Here is a 19,973-nt window from a genome sequence, read left to right as displayed (position 1 = left end):
GTTTTCAAGTCGGAACACCTCCTGAACAGCAAAATTGCAAACTTCAGGAACCAAGATCCCTGCCACGTTATCCATCGCTGGAGAAAATTTAAAGATGAGTATGTAGAGAAGGATTAGCATCATCACCACGTTTCACAGTCACAGTTTGATTTTTTTAGAGGTGACAAAGATTTATGATTACCGAACGTAGGATATTATTTGAGCAACATTTCCCTCGCTAAACGGAGCTGGTGGTTTTCTGTCCCTGATAATTGTTCTACAGGGTGTCCCAGAAGTATCACGACAGACTTCGAGAGATTGTAGAGGGTGTCATGAGGAGCACATCAAGGACTAGAACCTGTGTCTGGAAACGTCAGCCACCGACGCTACAGAGCTTCGAAGCTACAGGCGCCGGGGTCAGGAGCTAGGTCACTCCTTTGGCAGCTAACACTTTGCTTGTTTACAGGCGCTAGGTAGTATGTCTAGCAATGTTGTTTGTTGTTCAGTGGCTGGATTACCGCGATCGCCGGTGGAGAAGATGGAGCCGGGTAGAAAGGTATTGTTTCCTATGAATGCAAAGCTCTGTTGCCTCGGTAGCCGACGGTTTCGGACACGAGTTTATCTGCACTTTATTTTTCTCGTGTATACCGGAAAAACTAGACATTTTAGAGGATTTCAGGAGAAGAATAAACGGCGGATGGAAACCCGTGTTTGAAACCGTCACCCACCGAGGCAACAGAATAAACTGTCAGCCACCGAGGCAACAGAGCATCGCATTTATGGGAGACAAGGCCTGTCTACGCAGCAGCCAGCTTCATCTTCTCCACTGGCGTTCGTGTCAGTAATTTGTGATAACTGAATACCAAGCAACATTGAACGATGTTCCACCTGCGGTCCGTCAGCTTACAAAGTCTCGTTTGTTTGTTGACGAAGTTGTTGCCTAGTGGCAGCCATTGGCGCCTGTAACTTCGACGCTCTGTAGAGTCTATGGACGACATTTCCGGACACTGGTTACTATCTTCTATTTGTTCCTCGAGACACCCTCTGCAACTACAACCTCTAGAAGTCTATGATAGGAGTGGCTGGTATGCCAAAACTGATGTGTTTAATAAACAATGGCCGGCCGGTGTGGCCGTGCGGTTCTAGACGCTTCAGCCTGGAACCGCGTGACCGCTACGATCGCAGGTTCGAATCCTGCTTCGGGCATGGATGTTTGTGATGTCCTTAGGTTAGTTAGGTTTAAGTAGTTCTAACTTCTAGGGGACTGATGACCACAGATGTTAAGTCCCATAGTGCTCAGAGCCATTTGAACCATTTTTGAATAAACAATGTGGTGCATTGCTCGCCCGGTGTCTGTTTCATGTTACACTTTCTGTGGGAACTGTGTGTGTTCCCCTGGCGAAGTTTACAGGGTGATGCTACAAATATGTCAAGTGAAATTTCTTTTTCTGGATACTATCACCTCGATTCGTCGGAGGATGACACAAACCGAAGTCTCAGCATGTCAAATCAACATTGTGTCATTTCATGGTTTACATCTGCATCTAAATCTACATCGATACTCCGCAAATCATGCTTACTTAAGTGGCAGTACCTGGCAGAGAGTTCATCGAACCACCTTCGCGATAATTCCCTATTATTTCAGTCTCGAACAACGCGCGGAAAAAGTGAACACCTATATCTTTCCGTGTGACCTCTGATTTCCATTATTTTATTATGATGGTCGTTTCGCCCTATGTAGGTAGGCATCAGCAAAATATTTTCCCATTCGGAGGAGAAAGTTGGTGATAGAAATTTCGTGAGAAGATTCCGTCGCAACAAAATACGCCTTTGTCTTGATTATGTCTACCTCAAATCTTGTATCATGTCAGTGACACTCTCTCCCTTATTTTTCGGTAGTATAAAACGTGCTGCCCTTCTCTGAACTTTCTCGATGTACTCCGTTAATCCCATCTGGTAAGTATTCCAGACCGCGCAGCATTGCTCCTAAAGAGGACGGACAAGCGTAGTAGCGGTAGTCTCTTCATTTAGATCTGTTACACTGTGTAAGTGTTCTGCCAAAAAAACGCAGTCTTTCGTCTGCCTTCCCCACAACAGTTTCTATGTGTTCTTTCCAATTTAAGTTGTTCGTAATTGTAATTCACAGCTCTTTAGCTGAATTTATGGCCTTTAGATTTGATTGATTTCTCGTGTAACCGAAGTTTAACGGATTCTTTTTAGCACTCATGTGGATGGCCTCACACTTTTCATTACCTAGGATCAATTGTCAATTTTCGCCCCGTACAGATGTATTTTCCAAATCATTTTGCAATCTGTTTTGATCTTCTGATGACTGACTAGACAATAAACAATAGCATCATCTACAAACAATCTAAGACGGCTGTTCGCTTTGTCTCCGAAATCATTTATATAGACAAGGAACAACAAAGGGCCTATAACACTACCTTGGGGAACGCCAGAAATCACTTCTGTTCTGATCGATGACTTTCCGTCAGTTACTATGAAGTGTGGCCTCTCCGACAGGAAATCACGAATGCAGTCACATAACTGCGACGATATTCCATAAGCACACAATTTCAATACAAGCCTCTTGTTTCGTACAGTGACAAAAGCCTTCAAAAGACCGACAAAAAATGCCTGTTACTCAACAAGACCAATATCTGGCCATGTGAAAGCTTTCCTTTTGTTTACTTACAACTTAATGAAATTGAAAAAGGCGGAGAGAGATAACCAATACGATCTCTATATGACCTCATTGATGTTTAAAGTAACATATTTTTAACTTTTAATTTTTTATATCAAGTATAATAAAATACAAGAAGACTCAGGGATAAGGTTACTCAATTTTCTCATAACTTTGATATTACTAAATTCAAATGGTTCAAATGGCCCTAAGAACTATGGGACTTAAAATCTGAGATTATCAGTCCATTAGACTTATAACTACTTAAACCTAACTAACCTAATGACATCACACACATTATTGCCCGAGGCAGGATTCGAACCTGCGACCGCAGCAGCAGCGCGGTTCCGGACTGAAGCGCCTAGAACCGCTCGGCCACAGCGGCCGGCATTATTTAATTAATTATCTTCGGCACACAAAACTTTTAAAAAGGAAAGTATAATTTCGGAAAAAAGATGCCTTTAATATCAATTTAAAATCGGAATGATGTTACTTTGGTAGTCACATTATGAAAAACGACACTGAAGTCAGGTCAGAAGGTAAGTAAACTGGCGAACAGCCTAAAGAGATACTTCTGCAACACAGTTAAAAAAAATCAAGAATGAATAGGAGAACTTACTGTTCATGGGTCAATTGCGCTTCGGTTCCCAGGATGATAATCGTCAGGAAATCAGGATATCACAGAAATATTGTGAGCAACTGATCTGGTGAATGCGATTCTCGTACGCATCACATGAAAGTGCCTCCTTGTGCGAACTGTGCAGAGAACGGGTGGGGAAGCGGCGGCCGCGGGCCAGACAATCCCCGCCATGTTCTCAGTCTGGCCTCGGAAGAAATTCGCGGCAGAATGCGAGGCGCTCGCACTGTATTCCGCCAGGGAGGCATTTTCGGATCTCTCTGCCGATGCTCGCCTCGCCTCGGGTTTACAGCTCATGAGGCAGACCAATGAGCATGACATAACAGTCTTTCAGATCCTCTCAACTCATATCGGTACAGTCATATGAGTATAGAAAATGGTTACAACAACAAATCACTAGACAACTTTGCTCTGTATGCCAATCAGCCCAAATGTAAATTAATACCACGACTACGAAAATATCAGGAACGACGTTATTAGAGTCGACACAGCGCTTAACAATTGCAAACCCAAATTTATGAAAATAAATAATATTTCAAAAGCCAAATTTCAACTTGTAATTACATGAAAAAATTTTTGTACTGGACCAAGTGACGAGACGCACAAGTAGCAACTATTTTCCCTGTTAACCAACCACGTAATATATTAAAGATGGTTTCAGTCACAAATAACAAAGTATTCACTTTTAAACTTACAATTATGTGGTGTAAAATTTTGTGTTGGACGGTGATTGGAAACCATAACCTCATCGACTGTTAACTACCACAATCAAATCTTAGATATCGAAATTTTTCACTATTAGTCGGATTACAGAAACTGAAATGACGTAAAGAAAAGTTTTGCCTTCCTGGAGCTCGAATACACACATGAAAAAAAGTTTTGCATCACCTCGTTTCCGAGAGTTGCGGAAGCCGTACAGAAAATTGGAATATAGATCAACATAAATATCAATTCCACCCTTTTTATTGCTCATGAAAACCACACATTGCATGTTGTACCACCATACAGCGAGACCTTCGGAGGTGGTGGTCCAGATTGCTGTACACACCGGTACCTTCAATACCCAGTAGCACGTCCTCTTGCATTGATGCAAGCCTGTATTCGTCGTGGCACACTATCCACAAGTTCATCAAGGCACCGTTGGTCCAGATTGTCCCACTCCTTAACGGCGATTCGGCTTAGATCCCTCAGAGTGATTGGTGGATCACGTCGTCCATAAACATCCCTTTTCAATCCATCCCATGCATGTTCGATAGGGTTCATGCCTGGAGAACATGCTGGCCAGTCTAGTCGAGCGATGTCGTTATCCTGAAGGAAATCATTAACAAAATGTGTACGATGGGAATGTGAATTGTCGTCTGTGAAGACGAATGCCTCACCAATATGCTGCCGATGTGGTCGCACTATCAGTCGGAGGATGGCATTAACTTATCGTACGCCTTTCATGACATGCAGCGGCGTACGTCGGCCCAACATAATGCCACCCCAAAACAGCATGGAACCTCCACCTCGCTGCACTCGCTGGACACTGTGTCTAAGGTATTCAGCCTGACTGCGTTGCCTCCAAACACTTCTACGACGACTGTCTGGTTGAAGGCCTATGCGACACTCAATGGTGAAGAGAACGTGATGCCTATCCTGAGCGGTCCATTCGGCATGTTGTTGGGCGCGTCTGTATGGCGCTGCATGGTGTCGTGGTTGCAAAGATGGACCTCGCCGTGGAAGTCGGGAGTGAAGTTGCACATCATGCAGCCTATTGCGCACAGTTTGAGTCGTACCACAGCGTCCTGTGGTTCCACGAAGAGCATTATTCATCATGGTGGTGTTGCTGTCAGGGTTCCTCCGAGTCATAATCCGTAGGAATCGGTCATCCACTGCAGTAGTAGCCCTTGAGCGGCCTGAGCGAGGCGTGTCATCGACGGTTCCTGTCTCTCTGTATCTCTTCCACGTCCGAACATCACTTTGGTTCACTCCGATACGCCTGGACACTTCCCTTGTCTTGTCTAGCGCATGATTTTGTCATAGCGAACATTCCTCCAGATCGAATGACAATTCTGATCCCAGGAGGTGATTACAGCCTGTTAAAACATTCATCTTCTTATTCGTCCACAATGCTATCCACCAGCTGTCTTGACTAACCAAAGCGTACATTCGAGTTGATTTTGTAATCACTGTAATGAAATCATGTAATTACCATCCACACGAACTTATAAAAGGGTAGGATGGGTATATTTCTATATGAATTACTGTTTTAAATTGGAACTGTTATGGTACTGTATTTTAGGGGAGGAAGGAGATAGTAAACAAAAAAGAGAGGCCAACAGGATTTGATGAATGACTTTATTACGGTTGACCACTGTAGTCCATCGAATTATTGGCAAATGTGATGAACTGCGACCATTTAACCTTCGCGAGACACCTGAATTCAGAGGACAATGATCGGAAAAAAGAAAGCAAGGGTGATTATGGTTAAATATCCCACCGATGAAGAGCTCATTAGAGACGAAGCAGAAGCTAGGCTTAGGAAGATTAGGGAAGGAAATCGAAAATCGACTGTGTCTTCTGGAAGGAAGTATCCCAACATTTGATTTAGCCGCTTTAATGAAGTAACGGAAAACTTAAATCAGAATGGGCACACAAACGTTTGAACCTCTGTGTTAAATTCATAAAAAGAGAATACCGGTTGGGTCTGCCAAAGAGTATCTGAAGCTGCGGCCAAGTGTGAATCTCAAAAAAGTAACTTTATGCATCTGGTGGCAAAAGGAAGACGCTACGAACGGCTTCCCAGTGGTGCGTCAATCGCAGTTGGAACCCGTTGCCAACAACTAATCGTCCAATGTGACACGTCGAAACCTGCCCTAAAACTTTTTATACAAGAAAATAAACCGAAAGAAGCACAATATGAAAATTCCACATTACTGCGAAAGTATAGAACCTGCATGAAGACATTATTATGGTCCCACTGTTTGGTGTACCTAATGTACTGCCAAAATGAAAACATGGAACATTACTACGACAGTTCAGTGTCTTGGCTACACTGATAAATTCTGATGGGAAAAGAACTTCAAGTTGTGTCACTTGGTGTTGTACTACTGTGGAAAGATATGGACTTTCAGAGCAGCTGTGTGCAATCTAAAGTGCTACAACCATGATACAATCCTTCCCTTTCCTATCCTGATTCTTGTCACATAAAGGAAAAAATTTTTTTTTTGGTAACATCATTTATGTTCATAGGTTATACATTTTTCGATTCGCTAAACTCCAGTGTGAGTACACTTATGTCACTGGTCGACATGATGTTTGCCATTATGTTTATTTGTTGTGAAAATACTAAAGACATTTTTCAGTGCATGTGCACTTTGGACATGAATTTTTTTGCCATTATGTTTATTTGTTGTGAAAATGCTAAAGACATTTTTCAGTGCATGTACACTTGTCAACATAATATTTTTTGCCAGTCTGTTTATTTGTTCTGAATATGCTAAAGAATTTTTTCAGTGCCTGTGCACTTTGTTATCTGTCAAATAATTTGTATATACTTTTCTGATTTGCTACTATGTTTTGTACTCACATTTTGTCTTTGTCTGATATATTTTGTACTTAGTGCGTGTGCACAACATTTACTTTATGTACTACATCTAATTATTCTTGCCAGTCTGTTTATTTGTTCTGAATATGCTAAAGAATTTTTTCAGTGCCTGTGCACTTTATCTGTCAAAAAGTTTGTATATACTTTTTTCTGATTTGCTACTATGTTTAGTATTCACATTTTGTCCTTGTCTGATATATTTTGTACTTAGTGCGTGTGCACAACATTTAAATATTCTGTAAGTTGTAGGATTTTGTTAATTAAAGAAAAATTTTGCCGCGCTTGGCAAGTCCAAATGACTCACCATCGCTGCCAAATTTTTGCCCCCCGAGTGGAGGGTTATGAAACACGTATGTAACGCAGCAGCGATGGCGAGGCATTGTAGCATCTGTGACCAGAGAGTATGCGCTTGACCGCGCGAGTGTTGCGAGCGGTTCTCAGTCAGTAGTAGTCTTTGCGAGTTAGTTGTCGCTATGCAGAGTAGCAGTCAGTCAGTCGTTGCGAGTCTGTCAGTTCAGTCGTTGCGAGTCTGTAGCTCTGTCTAGTTGAGAGCAGTACTCAGTCTGTAGTCGTCATGCAGAGCGGTCGGTCAGTAGTAGCAGCCCAGTGCGGTTGTGTGATGTACGCGGTCGGCAACAATGGTCAAGATGAGTAATAAGGTATACTGTTAATTAATATAATCATTAGATAATGAAAAATTTTATTTATTGTAATTATTCTCCAACAAGTCTCCCAATAATAATTTTTTATTTCAAAAGCATTTTCTCAAAAGTTTAATTTTTTTTGAACTAAAGATCTCGTTGCACTTCCCATTTCATTCCACTTCTTTTGAAGAAAAATTTCACTAGAATCACAAAAAAAAAGAGAATATTATTATTTGCAATGCAGTTCCTCCAAGCGGTGCGCAACAACAAGAGCAGATATGTGACATCGATTTATTCTGAGGTAAGACTTTAATTCTGATTGTTTTACACAGGGCCAAAGACCGATATTTCGGTTTAATTGAATTTTCTTGTCACTGAATGGACTTTAATTTTTTGAAGGATTATAATTGAGTCAGATTGCGAATTTCACATTTTTGTTGCCATTGTCAGTACATTTCATTGTGGGCAGGTTACGCTTAGAGCCATGTCCATCAGCATTTGTAATTAGTATCGTCCTTTTTTCTTTTAAAAATTTTGTGGGGAGGTTACACTTGGCTCCCCATTTCTATTAAGTATTGCTATATTTTCTCTTATATAAAAATTGCGGTGGGGAGGTTACACTCCCAACACCTGCTGTCAAAGCAAACTGCAACAAATACTTAAATAACTACGTAGCATAAATACATTACTTCAACATTATCCTCATCTGTAAAGAAAAAACTTCATTATTCATGATACCATATCCTTCATCATTATTCATCAGTATTCATTATCATCTGCAAAAAATCACTTCATTACTCATTTCATAACTATTCCTTATCTCTAGCATATTTCATCACTAAAACTAAGATGTGTAGTTCTCTCTGACAGCCTGCATCAATCACCTTGTATTCTGAAAGAAAAAATTAGTTAAGACTGCTATTCTGTGATGAGTATAGTATAGTCTTGTTAATGCTTGTTAATCCTGATCCCTTTACTCTTCCTCATAAAGTTATTGCATCTCCTTTCGTTTATTCCGTAGGTGAAATTCCCATTTATGTTAAATTTATTTCTTAGAATCATCATTCCTTTCTGAAATTGATGAACAAAGATTACTGTCTTGCATTTAAATCCTATACCCACTAAATAATGACTGGTTTATGGTGACACAATTAACCATACAGCATAACATGACAGAAAACGTAATATGTCCAAGACATTGACAGTGTTCGGATGCGAAAAAATGTACACAGAATAATACAATGCAGTAGCAAAAAAAATGTGAAACAGTCACGATGTTGAGATGTCATAAGGCAAAAAAAAAATGTCAAAGTCGACTGGTGTGTGTTATATCTTAACTATTTCATAGTGCATACAAACAAAACTGGAGTACAGTCATATACACAAAAAAATGGAAAATGTGCACGGTCTGATGTGTAACGACAAGAAAAGCGACCTTATGAAACACGTATGTAACATAGCAGCGATGGCGAGGCATTGTAGCATCTGTGACCAGAGAGTATGCGCTTGACCGCGCGAGTGTTGCGAGCGGTTCTCAGTCAGTAGTAGTCTTTGCGAGTTAGTTGTCGCTATGCAGAGTAGCAGTCAGTCAGTCGTTGCGAGTCTGTCAGTTCAGTCGTTGCGAGTCTGTAGCTCTGTCTAGTTGAGAGCAGTACTCAGTCTGTAGTCGTCATGCAGAGCGGTCGGTCAGTAGTAGCAGCCCAGTGCGGTTGTGTGATGTAGGCGGTCGGCAACAATGGTCAAGATGAGGAATAAGGTATACTGTTAATTAATATAATCATTAGATAATGAAAAATTTTATTTATTGTAATTATTCTCCAACAAGTCTCCCAATAATAATTTTTTATTTCAAAAGCATTTTCTCAAAAGTTTAATTTTTTTGAACTAAAGATCTCGTTGCACTTCCCATTTCATTTCACTTCTTTTGAAGAAAAACTCCACTAAAATCACAAAAAAAAAGAGAATATTATTATTTGCAATGCAGTTCCTCCAAGCGGTGTGCAACAACAAGAGCAGATATGTGACATCCATTTATTCTGAGGTAAGACTTTAATTCTGATTGTTTTACACAGGGCCAAAGACCGATATTTCGGTTTAATTGAATTTTCTTGTCACTGAACGGACTTTAAATTTTGTGAAGAATTTATATTTGAGTCAGATTGCGTATTTCACATTTTTGTTGCCATTGTCAGTACATTTCATTGTGGGCAGGTTACGCTTAGAGCAGTGTCCATTAGCATTCTTAAATAATATTGCCCATACGTTTTCAAAAAATTATTGTGGGGACATTACACTTGGCTCCCATTTGTATTGAGTATTGTCACTTCTATTTCTTTCAAAAAATTATTGTGGGGACATTACACTTGGCTCCCATTTGTATTGAGTATTGTCACTTTTATTTCTTTTAAAAATTGCGGTGGGGAGGTTACACTTGGCGACACCCAGTCCAGGATCGAATTTCGTTGAGAGTCTTTTGAGCGACAGTCAGATATCTGCTCTTGTTTGCTTAGATATAATTAGGATTTAGCGCAACGCTTTTAATAATCTTGTGACTTTCTCTCTACAGGTCAACGGCAATTTGCTGCTTTGTTGTATTTGTGTGTTGCTTTTGCATTGTGCTCATTTGTTTTGTGAAAAATTTTGACTATTGTAAAAATGCCGCGAAAGACTGTGAATAGTGTATCGCGAAGTATTGTGAATGAAATTACCGACTTAAACAACGTGACCGATAGTAATTGTGATACGCAACGTAATGATGACAAACCTGCGTTCACTAACAATCAGTGCATTCCAACCACTAATGATGACTTTTACCTTAATGATGAACAAACGAATTCAATTGTCTCGTCTGTTAACTCGACGACAATTGATGACGCGGAGCGGTCTATAGTAATGAGCGCTGCCGAGCTTAACACAACCGATTTAGTAAATTCACGTGACGAGCAGACAAATTTGTCTAATGAAGATGAACAGATCACACAAAGTAGGACGGATTTATTTAATTCCGAAACAATGACTGACAGTGTACGTCCGACTGATAAACCTTTCTGTGAATTACAGAATGACCAAATGGTCAAGCAAAACGTGACAATTGTCGGTACGCAATTAAACAGCACAGATATTAGAGTAGTTAATGGCTTGGGTCAAATTTTGGTAATGTTACGTCTAATGAATGAAAAACTGGATAACAATCTCGAACGAAGCAAACTGATTAATGAAAGGGATAAACAATCGAATGAAGAACAAGACAACATTGATAAAAAAATCAAACAACTTAGTGAACGAAATGAACGGGTTAGTGAACAGATTAAAGCCATTGCCACGCAAAATTGTGATAATACAAGTCAATTACGTGAGGATACTAAGACTTGTGCTAATAACAGTAATGAAGAAGTTGGCACTGTTGCACAAGAATTAAGTAGCACACGTGTAGACACAACAGAATCACATAAAGACAAGATCAATGCAGTCACTGAACAATGTTCAGCGAACGAAACACTGATACACGAAATTAATGCAGTCACTGAAGAATGCCCTAAAAACGAAGTACAGATTCGCGACGAAGTTAATTTAGAGTCAGTGGAAGTTTCACACACTCCGAATACGGAAGTCAATAATAAAAGTGAACGACAGAACAACCAAAATGTCGAAAGTTTTAAAGTAACAGAATTAAAAACTATTTCAGTCACCAATACGTCACAGAATTTACCACGTTGTGAACATTTGTCTGACTCACGCAGTGTGTATAATGTGAGCAATTTACAGCAACTACGCGACTTAAAATCCGAAAAGCCACGCGACTTAAAATATGAAAAGCTACGCAACTTGAAATCCGTAATTAAACAGACGAACAGACTTTCACACAAACCTGAACGTGTTCTCAAATTCAGTGACGAGAGCGTTGATAATAAGCAATTTGTATTTGTAAGAAAATGTAAAGAATTTAATAATGACAGAACACAGGTACACGCTTTGAGGTGTATACGACAATTTGTATTTATGCTTTCACCGCTATTGCGTGTAATGCAGAAACTAGCTTTGAACCAGATGCGACAATTTATTTTTGTATTTACAACAGCATTGCCTATAATGCAGAAACTAGAATTAACATGGATACAACTATTTGCTTTTGAATTTATACCGCAATTGCCTGTAACGCAAAAGCTAAAATTTATTTTCAGTGCGTAATAGACCTCAGGGGATTCATTACGCTTTAATGAATATGTGCCGTAGCGAGCATAGGGCCCCGAGCTGTAGTAGTGCTGTTTCATCTTTAGTTTTCTGCACTGCTGCCTTTTCTTCTACTATCCTTTATATCTATCCAAACTGCTCTTTAACTATTGCTCTACCTAGTATTAAGAAACATGTAATGAAAACCGGATATGACAAACTTTTACCGAATGTGACAATATTCAGTAGGCACTCCCGTAATGACAACTACCGCCGTAATTTTAATTACAGATAAAATCGTAATCATCAGTATGTGTAAAAGTAAAATTAACAGCAAACGCATTTTTTGGTAACAATAGACGTTTTCCACCACAATAGCATGAAAGTCAACCGCTTAGCATACGTAACCAACAATGCAGTCTACAAGGTCAACCAAACTTTAATGTTTCGCCGCGTGCACGTATAGTCCCAGCTCCAACAAATAGTAACGCATGGCAGCAAAGAAATAACTACGTACAAACAACACACTATTTCGACTCGCATCGCAATGCGCCGTATAGAAATTACTATCATGACAGACGTAAAAATGATGAGCACAATTTTCAGCGTACATTTAATAACAGTCGATCTTATGAGCAGCAACAACATCAGCAACAACAAATAATCATGAATGGAACAGACAATAGGTGTCATCCATAGCGTAACACGTCAGTATGAAATAACAGAACAGTTCATACAGTGGATATGCCACAACATTCTCCCGTAAATAATAACACGTACGATAGAATTTAACCAGATACAGCACAGATTGCATATTACAGTAACGCAAACATTACTTTTGACAAGCAGAATTTTGCTCACGTGAATGTTATTTGAAACATGCTTTGTTGAATGCACCACTTTTATCGCATCCAGATCTTACTAGAAATTTTCCATTGCTACCGACAGTTCCAACACCGCTTTAGGTGTACATATTTTTCAGGAAATTGAAGAAGATGGTTCTACAGTAATTAAAAACATCGCATTTGCAAGTCGCATTTTGTCACCTGCTGAACGAAATTATTCCGTCACAGAACTTGAAACATTATGTGTTGTATGGGCTTTCACGAGATTTAGGCACTTTCTTTACGGCAGACATACCACCGTCTACACAGACCATAGAGCTATACAATTTTTTTGCTTTCAGCTAAATTTACTCACGACAGATTAAGTAGATGGAAACTATATTTACAAGAAGTTAATTTTACGATTGTTCACATTCCCGGTACGCAAAATGTTATAGCAGACGCACTATCGCGTTCTCTCAGTAACAATCAGCAAGACGTAGCAACCAACTTCTGCAAAACAAATTTCAGTGTCATGTACATTCAACAAGTTGCATTTGAAAATTTTATTTCATCGTCATTACAGGACATAGCACAAGAACAAAATAAGGACAATGTGTGGAAAGAAATTAAACACCTTTGGCAAGATAGGAAAAATGTTACGATTAGGAACCACTACACTGTACGCAATGACATTCTGTTTCGCCGCTCTCATCCTGACAGCAACATTTGGTTATTATGCATTCCTGACGAACTGGTTAACAAACTAATTTGGTACACTCATTTAAGTTACGCACATTACGGAGCACGAAAATGTTTTCTTATACTGAGACAGAACTGTTATTTTACCAACATGGAAAAACGTATACGACGAGTTTTAGCGTCTTGTAAAATTTGCCAGAAAGCTAAATCAGACACCACTTCACATATTCCTCCTTTATATCCCATTATACCTGTGAAATTAAGACACATGGCCGCAGTAGATATTTTTGGTCCGATTCCGAGAACTAACAGAGGTTTTTGCTACATTTTTGTCGCTGTTGAGCTCACTTCAAAATTTGTTACTTTCACTCCGTTACGCAAAGCTACTGCTAAAACTGTTTCGAAAGCATTTGTAAAACATTTTCTATTTCATGTAGGGCATGTAATGAAAGTAATTTCCGACAATGGATCACAATTTCGTAGTAGTGTATGGACACGCATGTTACGAGCTAGAAACATTTCTCCGATTTATATATCCAAGTACCACGCTTCTTCGAACCCCTGTGAAAGATTAATGAAGGAAATTGGTAAGCTGTGCCGAATATACTGCCACAAAAGACATATTGATTGGGATACACACATACTCTCATTCCAAGATGTAATTAATTCCATTCCAAATGAATCCACTATGCTATCTCCGACTGTTATACTGAAAAACGTTGAACCACCGAACAAAATTAAAGAATTAATAGAATTCCCCAAAAATCGTCGCCTACGACACCACGAAATAATTGACATTGCGCTGAACAACATCAAACGTGCCGCAGAGCGCCGGAGAAGACAGCAAAAACAGGTTTGTACACGTCGCGACTTTCACGTTGGACAGAAGATACTACTACGTACACACTATTTATCCAGCAAATTAAAAGGTAAGTGCAGTAAATTTGAACTTCTATACGCAGGTCCATATCGGATTCGCAGCATCCCTCACCCCAATGTTGTACACGTCGAAACTTTGAGAACCAGAAAATCGAAAGGCAATCACCATATCTCAAACATTAAACCGTTTATTGAATGAAACCACAGTATGATTCAACACACTATGATGCCATTTACTAATGCAATTAATTCACCTGACTAATTACTGATGATTATCGTATTTTTTCTTGGCAAGTGCCCGGCAAGGTAAGGTTAGCAGGTCGCTTTTCTTGTCGTTACACATCAGACCGTGCACATTTTTCATTTTTTTGTGTATGTGACTGTACTCCAGTTTTGTTTGTATGCATTATGAAATAGTTAAGATATAACACACACCAGTCGACTTTGACACTTTTTTTTTTTTTGCCTTATGACATCTCAACATCGTGACTGTCTCACATTTTTTTTTGCTACTGCATTGTATTATTCTGTGTACATTTTTTCGCATCCGAACACTGTCAATGTCTTGGACATATTACGTTTTCTGTCATGTTATGCTGTATGGTTAATTGTGTCACCATAAACCAGTCATTATTTAGTGGGTATAGGATTTAAATGCAAGACATTAATCTTTGTTCATCAATTTCAGAAAGGAATGATGATTCTAAGAAATAAATTTAACATAAATGGGAATTTCACCTACGGAATAAACGAAAGGAGATGCAATAACTTTATGAGGAAGAGTAAAGGGATCAGGATTAACAAGCATTAACAAGACTATACTATACTCATCACAGAATAGCAGTCTTAACTAATTTTTTCTTTCAGAATACAAGGTGATTGATGCAGGCTGTCAGAGAGAACTACACATCTTAGTTTTAGTGATGAAATATGCTAGAGATAAGGAATAGTTATGTAATGAGTAATGAAGTGATTTTTTTGCAGATGATAATGAATACTGATGAATAATGATGAAGGATATGCTGTTATGAATAATGAAGTTTTTCTTTACAGGTGGTGATAATAATGAAGTTATGATAATATGGATAATGAAGTGATGGATAATGAAGTTTTTTCTTTACAGATGAGGATAATGTTGAAGTTATGTATTTATGCTACGTAGTTATTTAAGTATTTGTTGCAGTTTGCTTTGACAGCAGGTGTTACATTGCATAGTAGGATGACGGAAAGTTTTGGAAAGGACAGCTATGGAACACATTTTATACACATTTCACTACTTGTTAATTCAAAGTTCACTACTTTTCAGCATAGTGTGCGTTTCTTCTTTCAGGTCAATAATCCGTTTTTGTATTTTTTCCAGGAGAAGTTTTTCATGACACTTACTAAACCTGTTACTTATTATACCTGTTCTAGTACTTGCATTTTTATATTTTTTACCCATTTGTGTTTATCATTTATAAATGTGATCACATGTACTGCCTTGTTACATAATCTTGCTACAGCTGACTCATGACGAATGACGTTACCTATCCTCATTTGCAGCAATAGGTCAAAGGCAAAAAGTATTATGCCTCAGCAATTAATTATCGATCCCAACGCAATGCATTGCTACCAAAAAAATGTATTACCAGTCCCACATAATGTCACTAGTTTATGATAATTCTGAATAATACTGATCAACTCTGAATAGCATGTCACTCGAGTAATGACCTCTTAATGAGACTATATTCAAAATAATGCTTTGTCACTAGCTAATAACTGCCACTGTTTATTGTAATGCCTGTGATTACTAATGATTTGACTGTAATTAACTGATTTTTAATAATGACTTTGTAATGATCTGAATAATACTGAATGATGAACTATGTTTTATTCTATTCAATACTTGATGGCCACTGAGTGCCAATAATTAATGTCACTCCACGAATTGTTATTAATTATGCCACTGATTAGCTCTTGTTTCCAATGTTGATACTTTGTTGTTGGAAATGAATGTGACTGTTTCATAATGCTTTGTAATTAGGAAAAGACTAATGATTCTTAATAGATTGGAATGACACATAATTAATTAACTATGGTACTGTTTAATAATGCTTTGTAATTAATTAAGGCTACAAATGATTAATTAATTAACTGTAATTAGACAAATGATTAACTAACGACAAATGATTAATTAACTGTAATTATACAAATGATTAATTAACTGTAATTAGACAAATGATTAATTAACGACAAATGATTAATTAACTATAATTAGACAAATGATTAATTAACGACAAATGATTAATTAACTGTAATTATACAAATGATTAATTAACTGTAATTAGACAAATGATTAATTAATGACAAATGATTAATTAACTGTAATTAGGAAAAGGTTAATGATTCTTAATTATACTCTGTAACTGAAAAGAATGCGATTATTTCGTAATATTTTGTAACCAGGAAAAGAAGGCTACTGATTCTATGTAAAACAATTAATGAACATTTTTCTGTAATACTACATACTTGGTACAGAAATGTTCAATAACTGGGCTATGAATGCCACGAACTATCAATGAAGACTGTAATTGTCAATATTATGTGACTTGATGTCTTTCACCTCATAAGCTGACTACCCTGAATTACTGCAATGTCCATTTGTCCTGTTTATCCCAGTGATCATGGAGCACTATATTTGGTTTTGCACTAATTCTACGTTGGTGTGCCTTGTAAGAGTGTGGTGTTGACACGACATGCTGTCCACCACCATGAGCGATGAAGACATTATTATGGTCCCACTGTTTGGTGTACCTAATGTACTGCCAAAATGAAAACATGGAACATTACTACGACAGTTCAGTGTCTTGGCTACACTGATAAATTCTGATGGGAAAAGAACTTCAAGTTGTGTCACTTGGTGTTGTTCTACTGTGGAAAGATATGGACTTTCAGAGCAGCTGTGTGCAATCTAAAGTGCTACAACCATGATGCAATCCTTCCCTTTCCTATCCTGATTCTTGTCACATAAAGAAAAAATTTTTTTTGGTAACATCATTTATGTTCATAGGTTATACATTTTTCGATTCGCTAAACTCCAGTGTGAGTACACTTATGTCACTGGTCGACATGATGTTTGCCATTATGTTTATTTGTTGTGAAAATACTAAAGACATTTTTCAGTGCATGTGCACTTTGGACATGAATTTTTTTTTTTTTGCCATTATGTTTATTTGTTGTGAAAATGCTAAAGACATTTTTCAGTGCATGTACACTTGTCAACATAATATTTTTTACCAGTCTGTTTATTTGTTCTGAATATGCTAAAGAATTTTTTCAGTGCCTGTGCACTTTGTTATCTGTCAAATAATTTGTATATACTTTTCTGATTTGCTACTATGTTTTGTACTCACATTTTGTCTTTGTCTGATATATTTTGTACTTAGTGCGTGTGCACAACATTTACTTTATGTACTACATCTAATTATTTTGGCAGTCTGTTTATTTGTTCTGAATATGCTAAAGAATTTTTTCAGTGCCTGTGCACTTTATTATCTGTCAAATAATTTGATTTGCTACTATGTTTTGTACTCACATTTTGTCTTTGTCTGATATATTTTGTACTTAGTGCGTGTGCACAACATTTAAATATTCTGTAAGTTGTAGAATTTTGTTAATTAAAGAAAAATTTTGCCGCGCTTGGCAAGTCCAAATGACTCACCATCGCTGCCAAATTTTTGCCCCCCGAGTGGAGGGTTATGAAACACGTATGTAACATAGCAGCGATGGCGAGGCATTGTAGCATCTGTGACCAGAGAGTATGCGCTTGACCGCGCGAGTGTTGCGAGCGGTTCTCAGTCAGTAGTAGTCTTTGCGAGTTAGTTGTCGCTATGCAGAGTAGCAGTCAGTCAGTCGTTGCGAGTCTGTCAGTTCAGTCGTTGCGAGTCTGTAGCTCTGTCTAGTTGAGAGCAGTACTCAGTCTGTAGTCGTCATGCAGAGCGGTCGGTCAGTAGTAGCAGCCCAGTGCGGTTGTGTGATGTAGGCGGTCGGCAACAATGGTCAAGATGAGGAATAAGGTATACTGTTAATTAATATAATCATTAGATAATGAAAAATTTTATTTATTGTAATTATTCTCCAACAAGTCTCCCAATAATAATTTTTTATTTCAAAAGCATTTTCTCAAAAGTTTAATTTTTTTGAACTAAAGATCTCGTTGCACTTCCCATTTCATTTCACTTCTTTTGAAGAAAAACTCCACTAAAATCACAAAAAAAAGAGAATATTATTATTTGCAATGCAGTTCCTCCAAGCGGTGTGCAACAACAAGAGCAGATATGTGACATCCATTTATTCTGAGGTAAGACTTTAATTCTGATTGTTTTACACAGGGCCAAAGACCGATATTTCGGTTTAATTGAATTTTCTTGTCACTGAACGGACTTTAAATTTTGTGAAGAATTTATATTTGAGTCAGATTGCGTATTTCACATTTTTGTTGCCATTGTCAGTACATTTCATTGTGGGCAGGTTACGCTTAGAGCAGTGTCCATTAGCATTCTTAAATAATATTGCCCATACGTTTTCAAAAAATTATTGTGGGGACATTACACTTGGCTCCCATTTGTATTGAGTATTGTCACTTCTATTTCTTTCAAAAAATTATTGTGGGGACATTACACTTGGCTCCCATTTGTATTGAGTATTGTCACTTTTATTTCTTTTAAAAATTGCGGTGGGGAGGTTACAAGATACATGCTGTTAGTAAGCTTATACGGAAAAAAACCTGCTTTTTAACAATTCTGAAACTTGCAAATTCGTAGCTTGCTAGGAGAAATGTACACCCCTACCGTATGTTGTAGCAGAGCGCACATGCGAAACACGGCAGGTGCATATCCTTGGTTACTGGCACATCGGTAAACAAACAAAATGACACGACGCGATTGTGATTTGTGAGGCAAATTTCAGTTTTCATTGATAGTTTCTTTCTCACAGTTGGTCGCCGACCGCGGTGGCCACGCGGTTCTAAGCGCTGCAGTCCGGAACCGCGCGACTGCTACGGTCACAGGTTCGAATCCTGCCTCGGGCATGGATGTGTGTGATGTCCTTAGGTTACTTAGGTTTAAGTAGTTCTAAGTTCTAGGGGACTGATGACCTCAGATGTTAAGGCCCATAGTGCTCAGAGCCATTTGAACCATTTGAACAGTTGGTCACACTTACTATTCACTCACTTAATATACATAACAATTAGAAGACCCCTTTGCGGTATCGCTAACAATGGGCGTGGAACAGAGTTAATTTTGAGACCTTAGTTTCTCCCGCGTATACAGTGTTTAAATAATTCACAAGAATGCAGCCGCACACACACACACACACACACACACACACACACACACTGTCTTCCCTTCCTTGATGTGTTGGGCACGAAGAAGGTGGATGGTACGTTGGTTGACACATGCTGGTTATAGGAAGTCTACTGCAGGCTAACGGTTGTCACCATTCGGCTCAATATGAAAGGGTACTTCGTACCTTGGTTAACAGGGCGCATATCATCACGGACATTGAAAGTTTGTCAGCTGAGTTAGCCCATCTCGATGTCATCTTTTGTCAGAATCGTTATGGCGATAGACAGATTAGACGTGCGTTGAGCTATTGACCAACTTTACGCCGGGTAATAGATAATAATACCGAGGTGGCACCAAAATCTAAGGCCATTTTGCTTTACTCAGGAAGCATTTTGAACAGGATTGGTCGTATTTTGTTGAAATATGATGTGAAGTGTGTTTTTCGACCACTATCTAGTATCAGGGTCCTTTCAGGATCCGTAAAGGATGATCTTGGTTTACGTATGTCTTAAATCTTGCAGAGACGAAATATGAAGAACGCC

At 38.5% G+C, this 19,973-nt stretch overlaps 1 protein-coding gene across 1 annotated transcript in view; it reads right to left on the bottom strand.

The window, feature by feature from the left end:
• LOC124614905 overlaps nucleotides 1-19,973 on the bottom strand; it is a 249,727-nt gene that overhangs the window by 217,179 nt on the left and 12,575 nt on the right. The gene's annotated exons all lie outside the window — the stretch shown is intronic.

Source organism: Schistocerca americana, chromosome 1 (assembly GCF_021461395.2).
Source record: "Schistocerca americana isolate TAMUIC-IGC-003095 chromosome 1, iqSchAmer2.1, whole genome shotgun sequence".
NCBI lineage: Eukaryota > Metazoa > Arthropoda > Insecta > Orthoptera > Acrididae > Schistocerca > Schistocerca americana.
This window is presented reverse-complemented; position numbering and strand designations above follow the sequence as displayed.